At 35.1% G+C, this 25,201-nt stretch overlaps 1 pseudogene; it reads left to right on the top strand.

The window, feature by feature from the left end:
* Positions 1–1,480: 1,480 nt before the first annotated feature.
* Positions 1,481–2,698, top strand: LOC114086423 (eukaryotic initiation factor 4A-II-like; annotated as a pseudogene).
* Positions 2,699–25,201: the final 22,503 nt, after the last annotated feature.

Raw genomic sequence — 25,201 nt, 5'->3', positions numbered from 1 at the left:
TTTCCCTATGGTACTAGTTTGTTAAATATCAGTCTCTTGATGACAGAAGGATGGACATTTATTTACTGCGTGCTTTGGGCTGGATTCTCAAACAGCCTGATTCCAGGAAGACTCAGCTGTTTGGTGCCATGGGAGACACTAAAGGCCTCCCATTGCAGGGTCTTAAATTATCTAAACAAAAACATACAAAAAAGGAAATTCTGGGAAATGAAATTCACATCAAGCCAAGTTAGTACATCATAAAGCAATCAAAATCACTGAGGGTGCAGTAAGTCTATCATGATGGGAGAAATGCACAGATTCCCATATTTATCAGTGTCTAAGATAGTGAATTGTTTCCTTATCATCTCCTGAAGCTAATTATTTTAAGTTAACTTAATTTTAGAAGAGTTTTAGACTCATGAAAAACTTGTTATGGTTGCTGTATATTCTACATTTAGCCTTCCAAATTATCTTTATATTACATTTGTGTGGTATAATTGTTACATTTAATGATTCAAAATAGATTCTTCATCACTAGAGTCCATGTGTCACTCAAATGCTTACTTTTTTTTTTCTGTTCAGGACCTCATTACATCTTGTGGGCACCATATTATATTTAGTGCTACATCTCCCTATGCTCCTCTTGGCTGTCACAATCTCTAAGATTTTCCTGCTTTTTTTAGATACTTGACAGTTTTGAAAAGTGCTGGTCAGGTATTTTGTGGAATGTCCCTCACTTGGGACTTGTAGACTTGTAGGATGTTTTCCTTTTGATTAGACAGGCATTAAGTGTTTTGGGGAAGAAGACCACTGAGGAAATGTGCTGTTTTCATTATATTAGATTCAGGTCACATGCTTTCAACATGATTTATCTGGGCTGAGATATTATTTGTCTATTTCTCCACTGTAAATTTACTTCCCCCTGCTCTTCATGCTGCATTCTTTGGAGAATTACTACAAGCAGCCTGAACTTAGTAGTGGGAAGTTGTGCTTTACTTTGCAGAGGAGAGAATATCTGCATAAATGACCCTATTATAAATAACCTTCTTGCATCAGGGTCCTGAATTATGGCTACAGTTGTATGCTGTGCTGCTAAGAGCCAAGTATATGATGCATGGCATTTTTGGTCGAAAGGTGACACCAGCTAGCCATTGAGATGATATGATTATGTTAAGATTTGCATTCATATGGATATTGGACTCCTGCTGTTCACCTAGGCCAGCTACGGGACTCCTGGAGTGTTCCTATTGGTTGGGGAAGTACAGTAGGAGGGAGTTCCGGGGGAGGAGCGCTCTCTGCGGTTCCGGTAGGAGGCCGCGTTGGTGGATCGAAAATCTTCCCGGGTGCCTACCGGACATTGGCGGCAGTTTCAAAAAATAAAGTTTGTTCCTGCTTGAGTGGCTCGTGATTTTGTGCCCAGCCAGACTGCGACACTGTGCCTGGCTTTTCATGGAAAAAAAAAAATCTTTTCAAATGGGTCTGAATGGTTCTTTGGATCATGTCTAGTAGCTCCACAGATTATAACAGCAGAGAACATGGAGGCCCAGAGGGAATGGGCCCCAATGGTATTATCGAGATAAACTGGAATGAGATTGTTGATAACTTTTTTTGATAAGAATTTAAAGGAGCCTCTTCTTCCAGGCATTTATGCTTATGGTTTTGAGAAGCCTTCAGCAATTCAACAGAGAGCTATTATTTGCTGTATTAAAGGATATGATGTGATTGCTCAAGCTCAGTCAAGTACTGGCAAGACAGCCACATTTGCTATTTCTATACTGCAACAGTTGGAGATTGAGTTCAAGGAGACCCAAGCACGAGTATTGGCTCCCACCAGAGAACTGGCTCAACAGATTCTAAAGGTGATTCTGGCACTTGGATACTATATGGGAGCAACTTGTCATGCCTGCATTAGTAGAACAAATGTTCAAAATGAAATGTAAAAACTACAGGCTGAAGTACCACATATTGTTGTTGGTACACCAGGGAGCGGGTTTGATATGTTAAACAGAAGATATCTTTCTCCAAAATGGACCAAAATGTTTGTTTTGGATGAAGCAGATGAAACGTTGAGTCTGGGGTTTAAGGATCAAATCTATGAGATTTTCCAAAAATCAAACACAAGTATTCAGGTTGTGTTACTTTATGCCACAATGCCAATTGATGTGTTGGAAGTGACCAAAAAATTCATGAGAGATCCAATTTGAATTCTGGTGAAGAAGAAAGAATTGACCCTTGAAGGAATCAAACAGTTTTCCATTAAGGTTGAAAGAGAAGAATGGAAGTTGGGCACAATTTGTGACTTGTATGAGACACTGACTGTTACACAGGCTGTAATTTTTCTTCAATACAAGGCACAAAATTGGACTGGCTCACTGAGAAAATGCATGCGAGGGACTTCACAGCTTCTGCTCTGCATGGTGACATGGACCAGAAGGAGAGAGATGTTATCATGAGTGAATTCTGATCAGAGTCAAGCTGAGTTCTGATCACTACTGACTTGTTGGCTCATGGGATTGAGGTGCAACAAGTGTCTTTGGTTGTAAACTATGATCTACCTACCAATCTTGAAAACTATATTCACAGAATTGGCAGAGGGGGCAGATTTGGGAGGAAAGGTGTGGCTATAAACTTTGTTATTGAAGAAGAGAATAGGATTCTTTGTGACACAGAGACTTTCTACAATATACAGTGGAGGAAATGTCCAGAGTGTGGCTGACCATATTTAATTCCTGGGATGAAATATATTTGAATGCAGTGCTCTCTGTTGCTGAATAGGTGATCACAGCTTCTTTGGGAATATTTGAATCTTGTCTTAATGCTCATAACAGATCAGAAATACAGATTTTGACAGCAAAGCGACATTAGTTGTGAGCTCTTGTGAGGAAAGTCATTGGCTTTATCCTCTTTAGAGTTAGACTGTTGGGGTGGGTATAAAAGATGGGGGGTCTGTAAAATCTTTCTTTCTTAGAAATTTATTTCCTAATTCTATAGAAATGGTTGTATTAGATATTATCTATAATTTAATAATATACTTGTGGATTAAAAGATATAAGTGCTGTATAAAATCAGCCAATTAAGTTAAACTAGCATATCTCCTTTTATTATGTTTGTCATTAGCCTGAATAGAAAGGCATTTAAAATTGTTTCAGAAAACATTTGAATTCATTTTTTGATATTGTATTTATTTAATAAAGTATTTAATTAGTGCTAAAGTGTGAACTGAAGCCCTAGCAAGCAATCATAAACTAGGTAGGGTGAAACCCCCAGTAAAATTGCCATATTGCACATATCTTAATGAAGTTTGAATGTTAAATTCACTTTAAAAAAACATTCCTTTTTTTGTGTACCATAGATGGAAACCTGGGGTGCTTAACCCCTGAATAACATCCCTAGCCTTTTTTTATTTTTATTTATTTATTTTTTAATTTTTGAGACAGGGTCTTGCTAAGTTGCTTTGAACTTTGCTAAGTAGCTCAGGCTGGTCTGAAACTTGAAATCCTCCTGTCTCAGCTTCCCAAGTCACTGAGATTATAAGCATTCACCACTGTACCTGGCTTCTTTAATTTTTTGAGGTGAAAGCTTAGATTATTGATTGTAGATCTTTCTTCTTTTCTGATACATGCATTCAGTGCTACAAATTTCCCTCTGAATACTGCTTTCATGTCATTCTACAAATTTAGATAAGTTGTATTTTTATTTTCATTTAATTAAAAACATTTAGAAAATTTTCTTAGACTTCAACTTTGACCCATGTGTTGTTTATAAGGAATTAGTTTAATTTTCAAGTATTCAGGGATTTTCTGTCCTTGATTTTTAATTTAATTTAACTGTGGTGTGAGGACACAATTTGCATGATTTGTATTGTTTAAATTTGTAAAGGTATGTTTCATGACCTATACTGCAGTCTGTCTTGGTGAGTGTTTCACTTTTGATTCTTGTGCTAGGACACTCATCATAGATTGTTTTAATTATTTGGTCAATACTCGGTCCTTTTTTGCTAAACTCTAAGCTTATTGAAAGAAACAACCATCTCCATTTCTGTCTTAGTCACCACTCTATCACCATTCCTTAGCATGATTTCTAGCATATAGTAGGTGTTTGCTCAGTGAAGGGTAACAGCACTGCATGTCCATCATCTCTAGTCTAGCCCTCCCTTTTGGTGACCATCTGACTCATCACCCATCTATTGAAGAATTCTGTCTCATTCAGGCCTGAAGATCACCTAGACTCTGGCTCACAGGAGTTTTCTCCTGACACATCTCATGCTGTTTTTACTCCTTTCTAGACTAAACAACTGAATGAAGAGGACAAGGCAACAATTACTACATGACATGGCTTCAGGTCCTTTAATTGAATGTATAGCATTTAGTCTTCTAGTTGGTAAATCTTGTTCTTTAAAACAGTGCATATATGATAGTATTATGGTTTATATACAGTGTCCCCCAAAAGCTCATGTGTGAGAGTATGCAAGAAGGTTTGGAGGAGAGATGATTGAGTTATGTCCTTAACTTAATCAGAGAATTAATCCCTGATGGACTAACTGAGTGGTAACTGGAGGCAGGTGGGGTGTGCCTGGAGGAAGTGGTTCACTGGGAGTGGGGCTATGGGGTGTATATTTTGTAGCTGGAGAGTAGAGTCTCTCTCTGCTTCCTGATCATCATGTGAGCTGTTTCCCTCAGCTACACTCTTGTGCCATGATGTGCAGCCTCACCTGGAGTCCCAAGGAATGGAGCCTGCTTTCTATGGATTGAGACTTCTGAAACTGTCAGCCCCCAAGTAAACTTTACCTCTTAAAAGTGTTCCAGTCAGATATTTACAGCAGTGAAAAAAACTAAGACAGATACCAATGTGTCATCATTCTGATGTATATAATCCCAGTAACTGCAGGAAATAATGGGAGTTTTACATGTTTGTGAAAAACAATTCAATTTATCACTTTGTAAGACATATTAAGGAGAAAAGGGCACCAACAAGTTAGCCTGTTCATAATTGTCATAAGCATTACCACTATGAATGAAACTGGAGGATGACTGAGGCCAAGATGTAAATTTTGGAGAGGGAAGAAGTAATACAAATTGATATTGATTTGGAGTCTGTGTTCAGGACAGAACAGGGTTAAGAGAATCTGTAGCAGAGAGACCACAGTGAAGATGGTAGCCATAACATCTATGTATTAAAAGCAAATCAAGGTCTCTGTTAACACTAGTTAGACTCCCTCCACTCTTAGTTTTTTCTTCAAAGTCAACTTCTGTGGAAAAAAATCAATTACATAAAAGTAAAACCCCTGTCCATTGTTCTGAATGCAGCATGATGTAGTGGTTAAAACAAACAAGTAAACAAGCAACAGAAATCTACTTAAGGTTTTAGAAAGCTTGTTGTATCCTTGTGCCTCCACTGATGAAGAATGAATTCTCAAAAGTGTTATCTAAAGTTTCTCAGAGTTAAGTAGAGATCATAACAATAATAAGCTTTTTGTGATAATTAAATGAAACCACTCTAGTAAAATTAAAGGGAGAGGCTTGGCACGTAGTTGTAACTCACTAAATGTTAGTTTCCTCTCTTTCTTCTCAGAAATCAATGAATAAACTGAGTAACTGTATTGACAATATGGATTGAGTCATAGAAATAAGCCTTTAGATATATTGGCAAAGCATTAAATATTCTGTGGTGATTTCTATTTTGAGTTTTTCAGTTCTTTTCTGGAAAGTACTAAATCTGAATGAGTTAAGAGAAATTAAGAAGAGATAATCTCTTAACTATTCAATATAGTTAGCCAGTGTTTGCAATATTGTGTCAAATTCTTGCTACTATAATTTAAGAGAGTGCTGACAAACTAAAGTTTAGTTTTAGAAAATTGGCCATTAAAAGCTGTGTGAGCTTTGAAGAAACCCAAGGAATCTGTACAACTGCTACTTTCTCACATACATTGTTTTTAAAAACAGAGGGGAACATCTGCTAACTTGTAGATTATACTTTGTATGTTGTAGCTAGTGATATTGTAAATGTTCATACATCTCAATTTTCTTATTTATCTGACCACCAGCAACTACTATAGGAAAACACTAACTATGTACTCAAAGACTCAAAGTTGAATAAGGTGTGGATTCTGTTCTAAACATTCCAGTGGGGGAAGATTTCTATTCACAAATTACTGAATAGAATGAATGAGAAAGGAATGATGAGCAGTATTGAGTAAAGAAAACATCCATGTGGAAGGTTTAGTTTTGTTTTGTAGCAAAATTCTAACCTGGGTTTGCACAGGTGGAAGAGCAGGTGATGGAACTCTTTTTAAAAACTCTGGTTCAGTTTTTAAATATTTCTTTTCTAAGAAGCCAAAATATATGAAGTGTTAAAAAAAGAAGTGAATAGATAGGAATTTGAGGCTCCAATGAATATATATTTTCTTCAATTGTTGGTTTGATTTGCTTGTGTGTTTCTTAAGAATCAAACACAGGAGAAAGTACTCATGGAGCAGGAGTAGAAATGTATGAGAACAAGGGAGACAGTTTCAGATCCTGCCTCTATAGCACAGGTGGTGTATGGTACCTATGATGGTGAAGAAAAATAGGGAGATTGGGCCTCAGTGTTAGAAGAGCATCCTCTCTTTCTGAGGCTATGGGAAATATGAATAATTAAGCAAAGTAATCCAATCGAGAACCTGTAACTGAAGGGAAGGAGTAAACATTTTCTGGAGGAGATAAATGACTACTATCATTTGAAATTGCTAATAATGGAAAACTAATTTAGAACATGGAGTTAAAAAACTGTTGCATCCCTGCAGCTTCCACCTGTGTTAGTGTCAGGTAACCACAGCAACCTCCCACCTTTAGAACAGCTCAGCTTCTAAGAACATTTCCAAGTCTTCTGAATTTCAAATACCCTTGCCTTGATCAAGCCAATTAGGTAAACTTATAATGAACATTATAACAGGTTTTAACACATTACTTGATATTGATTCCTTTTTATGTATGTTTTTATTAGCATATTATGGTTTTATATAATATTGGGTTCATTTTGATGTAATCATGCATGCGTGGAATATAATTTGCTCCATCGAAGTCTCCAATACTACTTCTTTCCCTCTTCTCCTTTCTCTACCCTTCTCCCACTCTCCTTCCTCTACTCTACTGGTTTTACTGGTCTTTCTTCTATTCACTGATAGCTTTCTTTCTTTCTTTTTTTAAAAAATATTTTTTTTTGTTGTAGATGGATACTATACTTTTTTATTTTATTTATTTAGTTTTATGTGGTGCTGAGGATTGAATCTGGTGCATCACACATGCTAGCCAAGCACTCTACCACTGAGCCACAACCCCAGCCCTCAATGATAAATTTGGGAGAGGGTACTAGGAATTGAACTCAGAGGCACTCAACCATTTTGCCATATCCCCAGCCCTATTTTGTATTTTATTTCAAGACAGGTTCTCACTGAGTTGCTTAGCACCTCACAATTGCTGAGGCTGGCTTTGAATCCGTGATCCTCTTGTCTCAGCCTCCTGAGCCGCTGGGATTACAGGCATATGCCCAACCCTCATCGATAGCTTTTTAATTGGTGCTTTATAGAACATAATGAAACTCATTGTGGTGAATGTATGCACATAGAGTAGTCTGGTCAATTTCATTCCACTGTTCTTCTCTTTACCATCCCTTTTCCTTCCCCCTCAATTGCCTTCCTCTACTTCAATTGATCTCCCTTCTATTTTAATTTTTTTCTTTGACAAAAGCAAAGTTTAGTTTATTCTCTCCCTTGGGACCCTGGAAAATAGTCTTTACTCTTTTTGGTTTTGTTATGTTTAGCCAAAAGTTATTAACACTTTGATTTCTTTTTTTTAGTGTTGCTATTAAGTAATAGTTGAGATTAAAAGTACCAATATAAGCTTTTTTTTGAAGAAAAATGTTAGATAAGTAGTAGAGTCTTTATTAGATAAGGAATAGAAGTAAAAGTAGAGACTGTCTATTCAAACTTTAAGAGTAAAAGATTCAGAGTATATGTATTCAAAATATTTCATACTTTTTATTCTGCCCTTAAAATAAAATTTAGAAAGAATGTAATCCTTATTGTGACTCTGAGGATTGATTTTGTCCCAAAATCTTATATTATGCCAGTTGCATTATCTTAAAAATGAAATTATTATCTATCTTGCTTCCTTATTCAATAATCTTGGGTATAAATCATTTAACATATGTAAAATTCCTTACGAAAGGCTACTATTTTTCTTTTAAAGAAAAGAAAAACCCATAACATTCTTAATGATAATCTTACAGAGCCTTTATTTAAATCACAGAACTTCTTTGTCTATGGTAGAGTCAGATGACATTTCTATATATATTCTTTTGGATATTTTACAGCAGGAGATCCAAAGATGATTTCCACACTCTTAGAAAATTCTACTGAATTTGATTTATTGGGGAAGTTTTATAAATTTTATTTTTTCTGAGGTAGCATAAATTTTTATTAGTAACATAAAATTCCTTACTCTTAGGGTTTCAAAAATATTTTAGATATAAGGAAATATGGATCATAACATGTTGACATGGAAAAAAGAAAAGGGCTTTTTTTTTGTTTGCATTGTGTCAAATGGGTGACCTTTTGAATCTGAAGTAAAACAAATTAGCAATGACAGCTTCAGATTTTCACTGATCTCTCTTGAAAAGCATTATTGCAAATTGTATCTTAGCAGAAGCGCTTTTTTTAAAATAAAAATGAATTATTCATGAAAAATCTCTTCATTTTATAGTGCACCTGCTGAGGTTTTGCATTGCCTATTAAAGTGTATGCAAAAGCCATGCAATTAAACATTCACTATCAAATTTATTTTCCTTTGCTAATGCCTTATAATGCATCATAGGAAGGGCAATGACAATCATGTATTTGTATTCATAGAACATTAACAAAAACTAATTAGTACTTGAAAAGGTCACAGAGAAGATCAGAGGAAGACTTACAGTGGCATTTAGCCAGAGGTCTAAATGGTGAGGGACACATTGTTTGTTTTGCATTCTCTTAGTATCTTTTAGAATTAGTTCAGACGGTCTACACCAAAATTTTATAGCACTTGCCTACAGCAATAGTCAAAGAAGATAATTTCCCACATTGTCTATTTATGAGACGTCTAGCTCTAACAGGTATCTCATTAGTTTATCAAAAGGGTAAGAAGTGAGATCTCCTGGCTCTGAGCTCAGAAACTGAACATGCTTATGTTAAGGACTTCAGTACCCTCAAAAGGCCTTTTAGTTTTAGAGAACAAAACAGTTAAAATGCACATGAAGATCACCACAAACTACACACATAAAAATATATATTTCTGTTGTATTTTTGTATATGTAAATATTTGGTAGAATGTATACTCAGAATTGTTCATTTTTCTTTTAGCTTTAGACTTGTGTAACAAAATCATTTCTCTGGTGCCTGACCATATAATAGTTAAACTTTTTATGAATTTGTCATATATGCAACCACTCATGTATTCACTTTTTCTTTTTTAAAAAATTTCATCTATTCCTTCACTTATTTAGCAAATATGTTTTAATTATTGTGCTAGATTCTAGTGATACAGAGCTGAACCATTTAATGAACCATTAAAAAGTTTAAGAGTAGTGGAAGAGATATTATGTAAATCTAGTTATATTGTAGTTGGATAGGTGCCATGATTGATTTTTGCTCAGGTTGCTTTGGAAACTTAGAAGTGAGGCATCTAATCTCTCAGATGTTGGAGGAATGTCAGTAAAGAGTCTCCAGAGAAAATTTCATTTGAGAGTATCTTGAATGGTGACATGATATTAGCAATCTGATAAGGAAGAAAACTATATTCTAAGGAGAGGTAACAAAAGAGGCAAGAGTCAAGAGTCAGCATGTCATGTCAGGAAACTGCACTTAGGGTACAAAATAGGGTGATGGTGAGAGACATGACCAGGGGCTAGATTATGTGGTATTAAGTACCGTTGAACTCATCCTTAAGGCAATGATGATGAGCCATTGGACTGCTTCAAACTGGTAGACAATGGTCAGAGCTGTATTTTTGAAAGTTCATTCTAAAACAAATAGACTGAAAGAAGAGAGACTAGAGGTAGAAAATTATAATAGTCATTAAGGTAGGATAAAACTGATAAATCAGTTTCAGATAGGGAAATAAGAAGCTGGCAAAGTAGAAATTTATTTGGAAGCATAATCAACAGGACATAGTAACCAGTTTGATATGTGGGATAAAGAAAAGTCAGTGCGGCAGTGACTTTGTTCAAGATGAGATCTACAGAAGAAGGAATAGATGACAGTGGAGCTGTGTCAAGGTTTTGCCAAGTTATTTTATGGTACCACAAAGTAGCAGCTAACCTATTAGGAAAATACAAAGGTGGAAAGAACACTGTACTTGGAGGAGACTTGAACTTTACCCCTAGTTCTTGAAAAGCTTAGTGCATAAACATACGGCCTATTTAAATACTCGGGTCCCCAATTTACTTTCTGCTGCAACACATGGAAGGTTAGACTACAGTTGACCTTAGAAATAGTTTAACAGTTGTATTTTGATTACAGAAAAATTTCAATACTCTCAATTAAATCCATTTTTAAAATCTTGAATAACATACAGAAGACCATGGCTCATAATAAATTTGAGAAATCAGGAGTAGCAGCCAAGGGAGCATATGGTACTGTGTACAATTACCTTTTCTGGTCCTGGATTAAAGCAAATTTTTTTAACTTGGTAAAATACTATGGAAAATAATGATGTTTTTACTTTTATGTGGGAAATGTAGTGCTTTAATAATTATCACTTTTACCAAAGTTTAATTAAATAATAATTTAGATAAATCAAAATAACTAGAAAATTTTCTTATTATAACATTAAAAGCAAAATCAAACTATCTTTAGCTGTATTAAACTATAAGATAAATACATGTATTAAATGCTAAGATAAGTCAGCTCAAAGTATTAGCATAAGTCCTGCTTTTTAAATATGAAGGAATTTCATTATCTTTAATAAAACTTGAAGGCTTTTGGAAAATGAAAAATTTCTTTGTAAATTTTAGTAAGATACTTATGTTATTGAAGTTGAGTCAAATTTTGGGACTGCAACATTTGATCCCCCTTTATGAAAATGCAAAGCTGTTAAGATTATATCACCCCTTGCTTGGAGCCCTTCATTGTGTTTTCATGTACTGAAGTTCTAATGCTATACTATACAATGCATTAGAGCTTTCATATTAACTAGGCCTCCTCCTTCATCACCCCAATTCTCCTTTCTTTTCCTAACATCTGCAACCACATCCAGCCTTCCTGAAACACCTGTAGCTTCCTGGAGGGCCAATTTGCAGCTGGCCTACTGTTCCCTTTTCCTGAACTTTCATCTCTCCCTTTCCAACTGAGTATCACTTTTCCATCATTATTACTTAGGTATCCCTTTTTCTGGGCAAACTTTCTGATTACTCCATCCCTTCCTCCCTTTTTTTGATAACCTTGATGTGCTCTTTATTCTGCTGCAACAAAGCACTGAGTTGATTTGGTTTTCTTGGCCACAGCCCTTACTGGACTATGAGCTACTTGAAGGCAGTATGTTCGGTCTTCCTTCATCTTTATTTACTCAGGACTTCATATTTCATCTGACCACATGGGTAAATGCTCAATAACTTCTGGCCAGATGAGTGAGTGCATAAGCGAGTTGATGGATATTCCAAGCAAGACTTGGAGCATGTGTTTTATTTCATCCCCTTTGGTAAAGATTCTTTGACAGACAGAAGACGGCTCCGGAGAATGGTGCAACCAGCTCTTCTCTCTTCATATTTATCACATTCAGCTCTTCCTGCCTCAGTTCTGGATGACTAGGTATTTTAATTGTCAGCAACTTTCTGGGTTGAGAGAGAATCAAATTAATTTGATTAAAGCTACATCTTTATAAAACAGGGAAGATAACTGTTCAGTTACATACCTATTTTTGAGGTTAAAAATAGATTATAAACATATGGTATCATATTGTTTTTTATTGATACCATCCTCAGTTCTTTGTAACTGACAGCTATAATTTAATATCAAGATTTGAGAGTACAAAGTACATCTGAATTTAATAATATCCTATGTTTTGACTTCTTATTATTCTTGTTGGTACCCTGCTAGTCCAGGTCCTTGTAAACTCTCACTTCAGCCATCATAATGACTTTCTCCAAAATCTTGCCTCTTATGTACAAAATCTGTCCTTACTGACTGTCAAAGTGATCTTCTGGAAGAAGAGACCTTTAATGTACTGGTATCATTGTTCAGAAACATTGTTCCAGCTGCTTATCAATTTATATTCCTTGGCTTAGTTTATTAAGAAAACCAGGTCTAGATTCAAACTGACTTATCTGCACAGCTGCTTCTTTGTTATGTATTATAAAATCAGTCAAATTACAACCTCTGAATTGTATAAGTGTAAGCAACTCTTTACTCATGGAAATCCTTTTATTTTTATCTTTGCTTTTCCTTTTCTTTCACTCTGTTAAAATTAAAATCTTGGCTCGATGTCAAAGCACCTAAAAAATTGTTGGTAGGTTTTTTTTTTTTTTGGTGCCTGACTGATTTAAGCTTCTATTATTCCTTCAGTAAAATGTAATCTTCTCCTGTGCTTTCTTGCATCTCAAGCGTCTGTGATCTCCTAATCATTCTGTGTTATAATACAATCAATTATACACATTTGACTTCTCTATCAGACTTTGAGCTGACCTCTGTCTGGATGACTTTTTGTGGGAGAATGGCCTTAAGAGATGACATGTACTCAGAGTCAGTGGAGTGAAGGTGGAACATTTTGAACTACCTTTTATGATATATGATTTCCAGTTCAGGAAATTGCACTGTGTTTTCCCATGGACATTGTTGAGTTGGTCAATATAAACTACCTGAATACATCAGAGGTTACATAAGTTGCAGGACTAACTTACATGCTATGTGGATATACTTGCGTCCTGTATCTGGTATATCACCTTCAAGATGTGGAGGAAATTGTAAAATAAAATTAGAAACTGGAGGATGGTCTATGACATTGTGAGCAAAGAGTGTGAGAATATTTCATTCAGCCAGGGGGAAGCTTGTGGTGGTTTTCTCCAGTTTTCAATGATCTGGTGTCTGAACATTTTTTTTTTTTTCCTTTGAAAGCAAGGTCTGTATGTCTTAGATATACAAAATATATCCTTTTTGCCCTTGTTTTTCATATTTATAAGCTTTTCTATTTTAACAAAAAAACAATTATCTCAGACACTTAGAGTAAAATTGCTAGCTGCTTAATTCTTTTTTTTTTTTTTTCATTTGTCAATTTACTTAAAATGGAGTTGGAAGGAATATTTGTTATCTTAACTGATTCCTGGAGACATTCTGGGCTTCTCACTGGAGATCTGGGGGCATCATGGTCTCATCTTAAACATATCTACAGGAAATATTTGCAGTTTGCTACTTCAGGAAATGACTATATTCTCTATTTCCTATTGAGTCTTCTTTTGTACTTTGTTATCTTTCCATACCCCCTTCACCCATGGCCCATGAGTTGTGACTTCCACACCATAGATATGTAAGCATGTGATAAATAAAATAATACTAATTGTTTTATATTTTAAAACAAGTTTATTACATATACAACAAAACAAATGTATAAAAATGTCCAGTAGAGCTTCTGCAAGCTTGATGAATGTTCCTAACCCCCACCCCCAACTCTCTGTACGAAGTTGGCAAGCACCAACCCTAGAGTTGACACAGTACCAGAAGGACCAGCACAAGCATAGTCCATGTGATTAGGGAAAGCAGCATTATGACAGGAAGCTGAGTGACTGTGGTGGGACTAAACCAACTTTCTGGGGAAAGACAGAAACTACAATGACTGTGCTGAGGCTATCAAGAGACACAAGAGCTTGAAACTGGGAGGATGCAGGAAGGGAAAGCGAATAGTTCCCCATTTCTGAGCTTCCTCCTTTGTTTTATTATGGGGGCAATAAAATCTTGAGGTTATCTTCATATCAAAAAGTGTACAATTTTAAATTAATTCAATATGATTTTTCTTAGAGAGGAAATCTAAGGTAACCTGGAAATAGTTTTTAATACTTTCTTTTCTGCCAATACTGAGTTCTTTTGCAATTTAGTACAAATGACTATTGGAAAAGTTTTCTTAATCTTTGCTGACTGAATTGACATGAATCTGTCTGCCTTTATTCATTATATCCTTATGATGTGTGTATTTAATTCATATGATTTTGAGATTTCTAAGACTATGTGAATGGATTTTTGAAGTTGGGGTAGAAGACAAGACAGCCATCCTCACTTGAGATTTTAAAAAGACATAAATATTGATTGCATAAAACTTATTAAAAATAATAAGATTTTGTTTTTACCTAAGGATAAATTATATATAACAATAGTAACTCATTAAAAAAGTGGAGGAAATGCCTTATGGTACTAAATACAATATTCACATTGTAAGGATTAGCCTACTGGAAAAAGAAACCCAAATAAACAAAAAAGTTTATCTTTCCATCTGTAAGAGCACCAAGTAATGTTCACATACAACGAAACTAAAATAGTCTTTCTTGTTTGACCCATGTCAGTTGTTTTCAGATGCATACGGCATGGACAGTATTTCTGAGGCTTAGGCTCCTGATGGAGAATGCCTTTCTCTCCTAATGAGAAATCACAGAATACAGTTCTGAAGCGTTCAGAATTGTCATGACAAGGCAGAGAACAACAGATGGTGCCTCAGGCAGACTAATCCTATGTTACTTAATACCAAAAGCAAAACTGTCAACTGTTTCAGGGAAAACATAGAGCCCGGAACTGAACAATTGATGAGTAAACATGAAAGAAATTGATTTTGAAATATTTGGTTTGAAATGTATTTTAATTTTTTCAGTGTAAACACACATTGTTGCTGATTTGGAAACCTAAACCACTGTTTGGATTTTAAAAATAAGTGCTTTGGAAATGGCTGGGAAGAAAATTCTCCCAGGAGGCCTTTCACTAACAATTTTTAAGTGAACCCAAATAAAATGAATTATAATGCATTAGTTTGAAGATATTGTTTGAATGTTAGTGTGAGTGAGCCATAGGTCAAAAGAAGCAATCTTTTGGAATTCAATAAATGCATTTGAAACTTATGGAATTTTATCAGAATTTGATATATAGTAGATTCATCTTGGACTCTCTGTAAGGGAGTTTGTTTGTTTAGGAGGAGAATCTTATTATATTCATAATGTTATGGTGATATTACACTCTGAAGTGCTTTTGTTCTTTACAAACAGAAGTTCTGCTTCTCATTAAAATTTATTTTTTAAATAAAAACAAACTTTAGAAAAATTAAAATAAAAAATTATTCTCTGTGGAAAATACAAATATATTTTTAATGTAGGAAATGAACTTCTTCCAATGTTACTTCCTAGGAATCACCACTATTAAGAGTAGTAAAGAACAGGTAAAACATCCCTATTTTCTTGCTCTACATAATATATGTGAGTTTATACACACATACATTTTTTAAAAATACAAAATATAGCAGTGTTGCTGGGCATGTGGCAGATTTCTATATTCTCAATGACTAGGGAAGCTGAAGCAGGAGGATTGCAAGTTGAAGGACAACCTGAGCAAGTTAGAGAGACCTTGTTTTAAAATTAAAAAATAAAAGGAGTTGGGGAAGTATTTTAATTATAAAGCATGCTTGGGTTCAATCCCAAGTACTGAAAAAAAAAATTCTTGTACAGGTCAGTGAAGCAAATGATGAGAGAAAATATTATGATAAAAAATTTTAAATGAATTCACCCAACTAAAGTTAAATGCCTACTATGTGGGAAGCACCATGTTAGGTTTTGTGTGGTTATAAATAAAGGAACCTTAAGCAGCTAGTTAGCAAGATGGAGAGTAAAGAAAAAAAAATTAGAAAATGTACTAAGCAGAGAAACACAGAAGAAGGGTCTCCAGCCCAGTTGAGAGAAGTAGAAGAGCATTCATAGAGCTTGAAAGTCTCCAGCTTTGGACTTCAGAAGATATGATTTAGCATATTATTTAAGATTGCTTTATCTTCTATCAGCTATGTGTCCTTGGGTGAACACTCTGAGTTTTAGTTTTCTCATCTATAAAATGAGGATGGGGCTGGAAGTGTGGCTTAGTTGTAGAGTGCTTCCCTAGTATGCCTTCGGCCCTGGGTTCTATTTCTAGCTCCAAAAGCAAACCCAACCAAACCAACAAACAACAATGAAAAACCAATATAGCATTCCCTCATAGGATTATTGTAAAGAATAAATCCATATGTATATTTAAATGTTTATTTAGAGAAGTGTCTACTCTAAGCAGTACTTGCATGGTGAATGCTTAATAAGAATTCATTATTTGACATTTGTTTGGCCACTAGGTAGAAGAACATATGAGTCTCTTGCATAGGAGGGAGATCTAAGATGACTATACAGATTGGGGGCCAACAGCATTTGTGTACTAGATGAAACCATGGATGTGATTAAAAATGACCAGATGGAATATCAAGCATAAAAGTAGTAGTAAAGACAGGGTCAAGTGGAGCACAAATTCACACCCCTAAAAACACATTAAAGAGTGGTCTAAAAGGAAGGATAGAAAAATCAGTAAATAGTTGGGTTCATGAAAATCAAGGATGAAGAGATTTCAAGCAGAAGTTATGAATATCAGGCATAGCAGCAATATCAGGTTATGCTTAACAAAACATTTCAATCTAATTTGGTGACTCAGAGTTCCTTAGTGAGCAATAGCATTGGAAATGAGTTGGAAGTAGACAGTCTTGGGTTGATGAAAAAGTAGAGAAAGCTACTAGCAGAAAGATCTGGGAATCTTAACTATAAAAAATAAGAGGAAATATGTAGTGAATAATTGCTATCCATAACTTTGAATGTTTTTTTGCCACAGTTATATTTGAGGAGATACATATGCTTAAACTGATTACACAGTGTATACATATATTGAAACATCACATGGTACTTGATTAATATGTATAATTTTTGTGTTTTTATGTATCAGTTGAGAATTACCTTTAATTAAAAAATAAAGGATGATGGGGAGATGTGGTGTTTAAAAAAGTAAAAAGAATGGCAGCTATAAGTCAAGGAAAAGTTCTGTATGAAGGTGTAGAGTTAACTGTGAGATAGTGAGTGGAGAACAGAGGATGAAGGAGAAAAGTCTGAAGTTAGTGAAGTACAATCACAGGAGGAGGGTGAAAGTTTAGTCTTGAGCAAGGAGGATGGGTTGGAATACAGACAAAGAATGATAGCTGTCAACAGTCTTGCTGTAGGGATTAAATTTTTTTAAGTTGTTGATGTGGTAAATGCACCTGGCATTATTGAACTTAGATAGTCCTTTAATATTTACAGTAATCTCAGGGAAATGAGTTACAAAGAGTTATGGATAGTTGGTGACCCAGATGACTTTGAAGACCTTGTCTTTGTCATAAAACAAATCAACAGGGTTGTACAATTCTGTCCTTCAGTACCCAAGAGACTGACTGGTTATAGAAACAGGAACACAAACCTTAGAATGTAGTCAGGCTCAGGGTGGGGTGAGAACTAGTAATGGGAAATGAATAGTGTACTACAGGAAATCTGTGAAGAAAATTTGAAAATTATACACTGATAATGTGAATAAAATGGAGAGAAAAGGGACTGTAAGAGGGTGATAATAAGAAATGACACTTGTTGTAAAAGTAGTAATAGCGAGAGAGTGAAATAATGGGATATTTGGGACAGAAAAAGATAATTAAATTTTTGATTCTAGAAGTGGAACTCTTCACCTTTTTTTTTTTTGTAATATGAATGTGGGTGGCAGAAGTGGAAATAAATCAAGGTTCTGTGAATTGGTGTGAATTTTAGTTTTTAATAGGAAGAATGTCATCAAAATTAAAATAGGATCTATTTATGGGACTTTGCTCTGCACATGAGATAATGGACCTCCTTTAAAGGAGAGGAGGATAAATGCCCTCAGTGGGGGATTCCTTAAGGGCAGGTGCTTATTTGCGGTTGTGTCTCATGTTATTGATGCTCAGCTCAGGCAGTGCCCATAGAAGAAACACAAGAAGTATTTGTTGGGTAAATTAACAAATTAGTAGATAAAATTAAGGCTAGAACTAAAACTGGTTAATTCCAGTTTATGATCTTTTAATAATTCTCCCTCCTAAAAGATTGTTACCAAGGATATAATGAATTCAGAAGCCATTTCGAATTGTAAAGTAGTATTTTTCGATTAAGCTGAAATTTTGAAAAGTGCTAGAGTTACTAAAGCTGATATTCATTTTGATAAGAATGAAATGACCTAATCCTCTGTGTGTGTGTGAATTTTATAGAGAAGGCTTCCAAAACACAGATGTGCCATACAAGTGTTCCGTCCCTCTCCAAAACAATAAACACTCTCGTGATGTTTAACAGCACTGTCTTGAATCCAAACACAAGGATTCAGGAGTATAGAGTAATTAAAACAGTATTTATAAAAGTTTGCAAATGTTGCACCCAATTGCTTATTTTACTTGAGACAGAATTTACAAATGCAGAATACAAATGAGAGAGAAGGAATTTTATGGATGCTTTAGAGTGTGCCACTCTTATATGACTAAAGCTTATATGAGTAAATAATGGCAATATCTTTAATGTAAAATTTAGTGGCAGATTTGTCATTGCTTAACCTTTTCTTTTTTCCTTCCTTCCTCTCTCCCTCCCTGTCTTTCTCCCTTCTTCCCTTCCTTCCTTGCTTTTACTTTTGCTGAGACACACCATTAAATGTGCCACACCTCTGCTTGATAATTACATATTGGACTATACCACAAATGTTTTATTTCTAGTCAAAAACATAAATTGTCTGTTCCTAGATATTTTTATTCACCTAGAGATTTTGCTTTAATATTCTGTTCTGGAGATCTCTAGTTGGTCAGCAAGTCAGGTTTTTTTGTTTGTTTTTGTTTTGTTTTATTTCCTTCCCTCTACCCTAAAAAATTAGGGAAAAGATATTTATTATAAAGTTGATAATGAAAATCATTCAATACAAATTTACATACACTTGTGTGAACTATGAAAATTGCTGATTACACTTAAATTTTTATTTAAAATCTTTAAAACTCATTTAAGAGAAACTTTTGCTTAGCAGTTATGCAGAACAAGAATATTTGCTTTTTGGCATCATTTTAAATTGAAGCTAACTTTACCCTAATTTTCTACTGAGCTTTTCAGCAAAATAGTTAACATTCTTTTATATCACCGGGATGATTTCCCACTTACATCAACACATATCAGGCTTCTAATAATGTTTGTAGAACAATTTGCTTATTCAGGTAAAATTTGCATCCAAATACTTTGATGAGTTCATCCCTCTTTTAGGGACAGTGAATAAGGCTGGCATAATGATTATTTATCAGGGTATACTGTGGTGGTACTAGCTGTGCTTACAGTATAGACATTGAAATCCTTGCTTTAATGTTTTGTGGTCCATTTGCTTCCAAAAAGGTTGAAAGCAAATTGTAATATTTGGAGGAATGAAAATCATCCCTCAAATATATAGTGACCAGAATTTATGTTGTAAATTAAAAAAAAAAATCGAAGTGTTGGGAGTTTTCAGTGATTAACTCTACAAAGATATCTATCTACTTTTTTATGTTTACTATTTTCTTTAAAAATATTAACCATAGCTGGCCATGGTGGCACACTCCTGTAATCCCAGTGGCTTGGGAGGCTGAGGCAGGAATATCGCAAGTTCAAAGCCAGCCTCAGCAATTTAGCGAAGTCCTGAGCAATTTAGCAAGATCCTGTCTCAAAATAAAAAATAAAGGACTGGGGATGTGGCTCAGTGGTCAAGAGACCTTAGGTTCAATCCTTGGTAACAACAACAACAACAACAAAAGACTATTAACCATAAATGGAGCTCCTATTTTTAGAGTTAAAGATCCATTATTTTCTAATAATGACATACATTTAGGCATTCAGAGCATATATCTAGTATTTTATAATGAAATTCAGACATTATAGTGCCACATTAGTAAGTAAAGATACTTAGTAGTGTGGCACTATAATGTCTTTTTATCTTTGATTTTTGAAAACAATAAGAAATACATTATTTTTACTAATTATTCTCGTAGCTAATAATTTACACATAACTAAAGCTCATATTTAGATTTCAAAATTTGGGGTCAAAAGTAGTTTCTTTTCTAAATTAGTCACAGAAATGACAAAATAGGTCCAGCTTAATCAACATTTGACTCTAATAGTAAGCATTAATAGCAGATAAATTTTGCCGTCATCTCTGTTGTAAGCATTTAAATTTTCTTTTAAGTACCTGTGTTAAAATGCCTTATCCACATATTTGTCACCTAAATTCTGTGAATTAAACTTTCTGAGCATCAGTTTCTTCCTCTGTGAAATGACTGGAACAATAGCTATCTCTAAGTGCCATGAGGATTAAATAGAGTAGAATTTTGCCCTGATAGCTATCTAGTAAGGAACAAACTGGTAGTAATAAAAGAACAATACGCCCTTATTCGCTGCTTACTATATATTGCCACAGAGAGAAGAGGATTCTACATATGGGACTGTAGGATCTGATAAGGGCCTCAATACAGTGTTCTACATAATCTCCAACTGTCTATTTATATACCTGAGAGTTTTTTCTACAAAAGAGGAAAGCTCCCACAGTGTAGGGAAACTAATGCTCATTGGGATCAGCAGTTAACCACTGAGATGGGAGAGAGAGTATTCTAGATGCCTGTGTTTTGGTAGGAGATATGGCACAAGCTCTAGTGACACAGCGTTATCTGGCTTGCTGATTTAAATATTGTTGGCTATCTTCCTTTCCTTCTTACTTTTTTTATTCCATATCAGCGATTCCCACATTTCTTAAAGAACTATTTGCACACAACTCTTTGTTTCTGGGTGTGCTTCCTGGGGACTGCCAAATGAAGAGAATATTAATGTCAATTGAATAGTAACCTCTACCATTTAGCTAAGCTCAATATAAATTACGTAAATTTGATAAATGTTGTAAAATAGACATAAAATCCAATCAAGACACAGATGAGAGAAGAAATAATTCTTAAACCTGGCTGGGGCTCAAAGAGGTATGTATGGAAATAGGGATATCTGAGCTGGATGTGGAAGATGAGAAATAGTCTATATTCATCACAAATATATATAAAAAAGTATCCTAGGAAATTAAATAGCATGCACCAAAGAATAGTGAAAAGGCATGACATATCCTAAGAATGTTGAGTAGCCCAGTGTGGCCAAAATAAAGACAGCATGGGGCCAGGGGATGAATAGCTGCTGATGAGGCTGTGGCCACAGTGGAAAAGACCGCCCATCCTGAACTCACATGCTGAATTTATTCTTTTGGCAGTGGGTGGGCATAAGAGCTACTTATAGATAACAATGACTTGATTACAAATGTGCTTTTAAAAGGGCACATTTGTAACATGATGCACATTTCAGACATGAAGTGCATAAAAGCCATCAAAGAGGCTACTGCTATAGTATAGAAAAAATAGAGAGGGCTTTACCTAATATGATGACTAATTGAATTGGGAACAACTTGCTGATGCAAAGGGTGTTTTAGCTAATGAATCAAGAGGATTAGTGAAACTCTGTCTCTAAAAGAAAAGGGCTGGAGATGTAGCTTAATGGTAAAGTACCCTTGGGTTCAATCCCAAGTACCCTCTACCAACTCCCCTCTCCCCCACCAGTAAAACCTACAGAATCAAGAGGATCGGAAACAAAAGGTGAGGGAAGAGAAGAGTCTATGATGACCATAAAGTTTCTACATTAAACAAATATTTGGATTGTGATACTTTTTTACTAAGTTTCAGAATTCAGGAGAAAGTGAATATATAATCAGGAACCGATAATGAATATAATTTTTGATATGACATTTGCATGTGGAGTAAATTAAAGGTGGCAGAGCAATAGAAAATCTATCATCAGTAGATCAGGGCATTAAAGGCTCCTGTCCAGGGCTCTGTGTGTTGAAAGGACTAGCTTTGGGGTGCCCTGCATCTGTGTTCCCTCCCTGAAATAAGGGATTGTATTTACCTAGAGCAAATATCCTAGCCCCTGGGTACTTAGGATCCCCAAGTCTTTGGTTGGCTGGCCCCAAACACACTTTGAAGGTCTATACAAGTCTTTTACTCATGTTTTTCCTCACAAGGATGGGTCAAGCAACCCAGTCACACCTACACCCAAAGGGCAGAACAACTGCATGTGCTGGGCATGAAGGGACAGCACTTGGACATGCAGGCTGAAGTGCCCATGCAAGACATCTTATGGTGTGGTTTGGAGTTGATAGTAGGAGGAAAAAAAAGGTAGACCATAGGATGCTGGTTAGTAGCAGGCTCTTCATGTGACATCGAGTTCTGGGGCAAAGGTTTGAAGAATATGAAAATTAAATTCAAATTTGGCCTTTCTGATTTTTGTAAAATATATATTTCAAGACAGGACGACAGTATACGTTTTATTTAATGGGTTGATAGCTTAATTTATGACTTATAAATATGTACACAAATGTATATGGATTTTCATTTATATTCTTGGTTCAGGCTCCACAAATGTCAAAAACAGATTTAGTGAAATCAAGAAATTTCACTAGATCTATAAGCCCTGGTTAGAGAGGGGTTGAAATGGAAAGGAAGGGAATTTAAAAGACACTTTTGAAAATGCATTTAGCTTAAAGATGAAGTTGAGCTTCAAAAATATTCCTTGTTCATGGCCAGCAACAAAATGCAATGATTATAAAATTTAAAAACATATTAAATTTGTTTCTGTCCTCAGGTCACATTTTATATGTTTGCTTCAGTTTTATTTGTAGGAATCAGTATGAAACTATATTGACATTGAGCTCCATTCTCTGGATACCAAGGGCAATTTTTAAAAGTTTCTATTATAGAATTGATAGAAAAGAGCCTGTATCAACTAGATTCATACATTTTATCTAATAATAGGATAAAATATTCCCTTATGCCTTTAGAGAGTTATGTTGAAAAGTTGGACAATGAGTTTCTCTCATGTCTGGCTAAGTGAAGATGCTGCCTTCCTACTCAGAAACAAAACAAAACAAAACAAAACAAATAAACAACAACAAAAAAACTTATCTTCTGTCTTCAAAGACTGAAAGTCCTTTATCAGCATTAGAATCTGAATTCCTTTGATTTTTTTTTTTCGTTTCATGGCATTCATTTTTATCATATTGTGTATCCAGTTTTTGTAGATTTACACATTTATACAAGCGAGTTTGTTGTTTTGGATTTCACTTCATAAGAACTACCCCCAGCACTTCAAAATAATCTCTCATTCTGAGCAAATTAAAGCAGGCTGCCCAGTTTGCTGTGAGTCCAGCTGGCGAAAGGCTTAGACAGGAAAGGGACACAAGGAGATTCTGTGGTAGGTATAAGATAAACATGCTTGTGTTTACGCTTTGCTGATACTCTGGTTGTTTAGAAGTTGGGGAATTTTTTTCCTTGCTTTGGGCTGTTCTTTTAAAAAACCAAACAATCATCCAGTGTGCCTTGTGGCTTTGATCTTTGTTTTTGTATTTTGTTATACAAGGTTCAAAGTCTTACAGTTTGTTGTGTTTCATACTTTGTCAGATTATCCCCTCTCTACACACATTACCCACAGATGGCTGGAGGAAAAAAAATAAAGGAAAGGTAGAGTGTCTTAAAAATTGACAGCTCCCATAAATCCCAGGAGATTGTTATATAAATATTGGCATACTTCTGCAGGTGCTAAAACAGAATTCTGTGGCCTTTCACCCAGCATAATTAACTTCCTTTTCTTTCTCACTGTTTACCATATCTTTTCCTAACCTTTGTTTTACACCAAGTGCCCTTGGGACCAAATCAAATAAGTTGTACAGACACCTGCATGCCACAAGGCAAACACCAAAGTTCACTGAAGCCCCAGGACAAAGATCCTACAAACCAATGTTGCAGACTGCTCCACTAGCCCATCATACTAGGGCAATTGAGAAGATATGTAGTCAATCTCTAGAGGAATGCTGGAGAGATTTGTTAATTTTGTCACTCATAGAAACATGAGTACCTTGGGCAACTTAAAAATGCAGGATTAAATTTAGTTTTTAAATTTAGTTTTTAAACACTGTGTGTGTGTGTGTGCATGCGCGTGTGTTTGTGTGTGACTGTGTGTGTGTGTGTGTGTGTGTGTGTGTTTCCCAGGCACATGTTTGAGTACTCTTGGAGATCTAGTAACTTTTTAAGGGACAGAGGGCTTAACTGAATTATTAACATTATAAATCTTTTGAAGTTTTTCTTGGGGAGACAAATAATAGTTTTATTCAAAGTATTCAGATCCAGTAACCCTGGTGTGTTTCTTGAGTCCATACACGTTCAGCACAATAGTTCAATATAGCTAGTATTAAAATATTTAATATTGAGTTTAATTTTGATTTAATGTAGTCTCATTATAAAATATCATAAATTATCTTTCAACTTATACTTTAGAGCAAATGCCAAAAAACGTAAATTTCATAAACTCAAACTCTGAATTAAAATTGCATTAAAATTACTTTTCCATTCTGAATGACATCATGTAAATTATGAGTTTCTGACTTAACAACTTTTCCCCTGTATTTTTCTATTGAAATAACTTGATGGGAATCTGTTGGCAAAGGAGTCTGGAGTTGTTGCAGAGTCATATCCCACGTATTACTGGATAAGAGGGTTTAGGACTCTTTGCAAAAACAGAGGAGTTAGAGATTCTTAATGGGCCCATTATCTGTCTCTGGGTAGAGTTATGAAGTCTATCTCAAAAGAGAATATTAATAAGAGAAGTATATTACTGTGCTCCCAAAATCTAGGTGTCTGTGCAATAACTATTTTTTTTTTTTCAGTTGTGTTAAAAGCTCTAAACAGTATCTTTTTTAACCACCTCAAGTACCATTACATCTGCTGAGGTGTATGAACCAACTGCAAGAGCAGCTTGTAAAGCAGCCTAGACTTACTGCACATACTTCCTTTTCTCTAAGCTCATTAAAATTGAGGAGCCTTACATTTCATGGTGTATGAGTTGGAGCAGCACACTCCAATATATTGCATGTTATTTCTAAAATTGTATGAGGACAACATATCCCAGTTACTCCTTTTCAGCAACAATCAGCACAGAGTGTAACAATTGATATTTTATATTAGAAAAATTTTCCAAGAATGTTCCAGACCTTTGCACGCACTCTAGACATTTCATAGTAACAAAACCTCATTTCTGTGGGTTTACTTCCCAT

This window comes from Marmota flaviventris, chromosome 5 (assembly GCF_047511675.1).
Source record: "Marmota flaviventris isolate mMarFla1 chromosome 5, mMarFla1.hap1, whole genome shotgun sequence".
NCBI classification, from domain to species: domain Eukaryota; kingdom Metazoa; phylum Chordata; class Mammalia; order Rodentia; family Sciuridae; genus Marmota; species Marmota flaviventris.
This window is presented reverse-complemented; position numbering and strand designations above follow the sequence as displayed.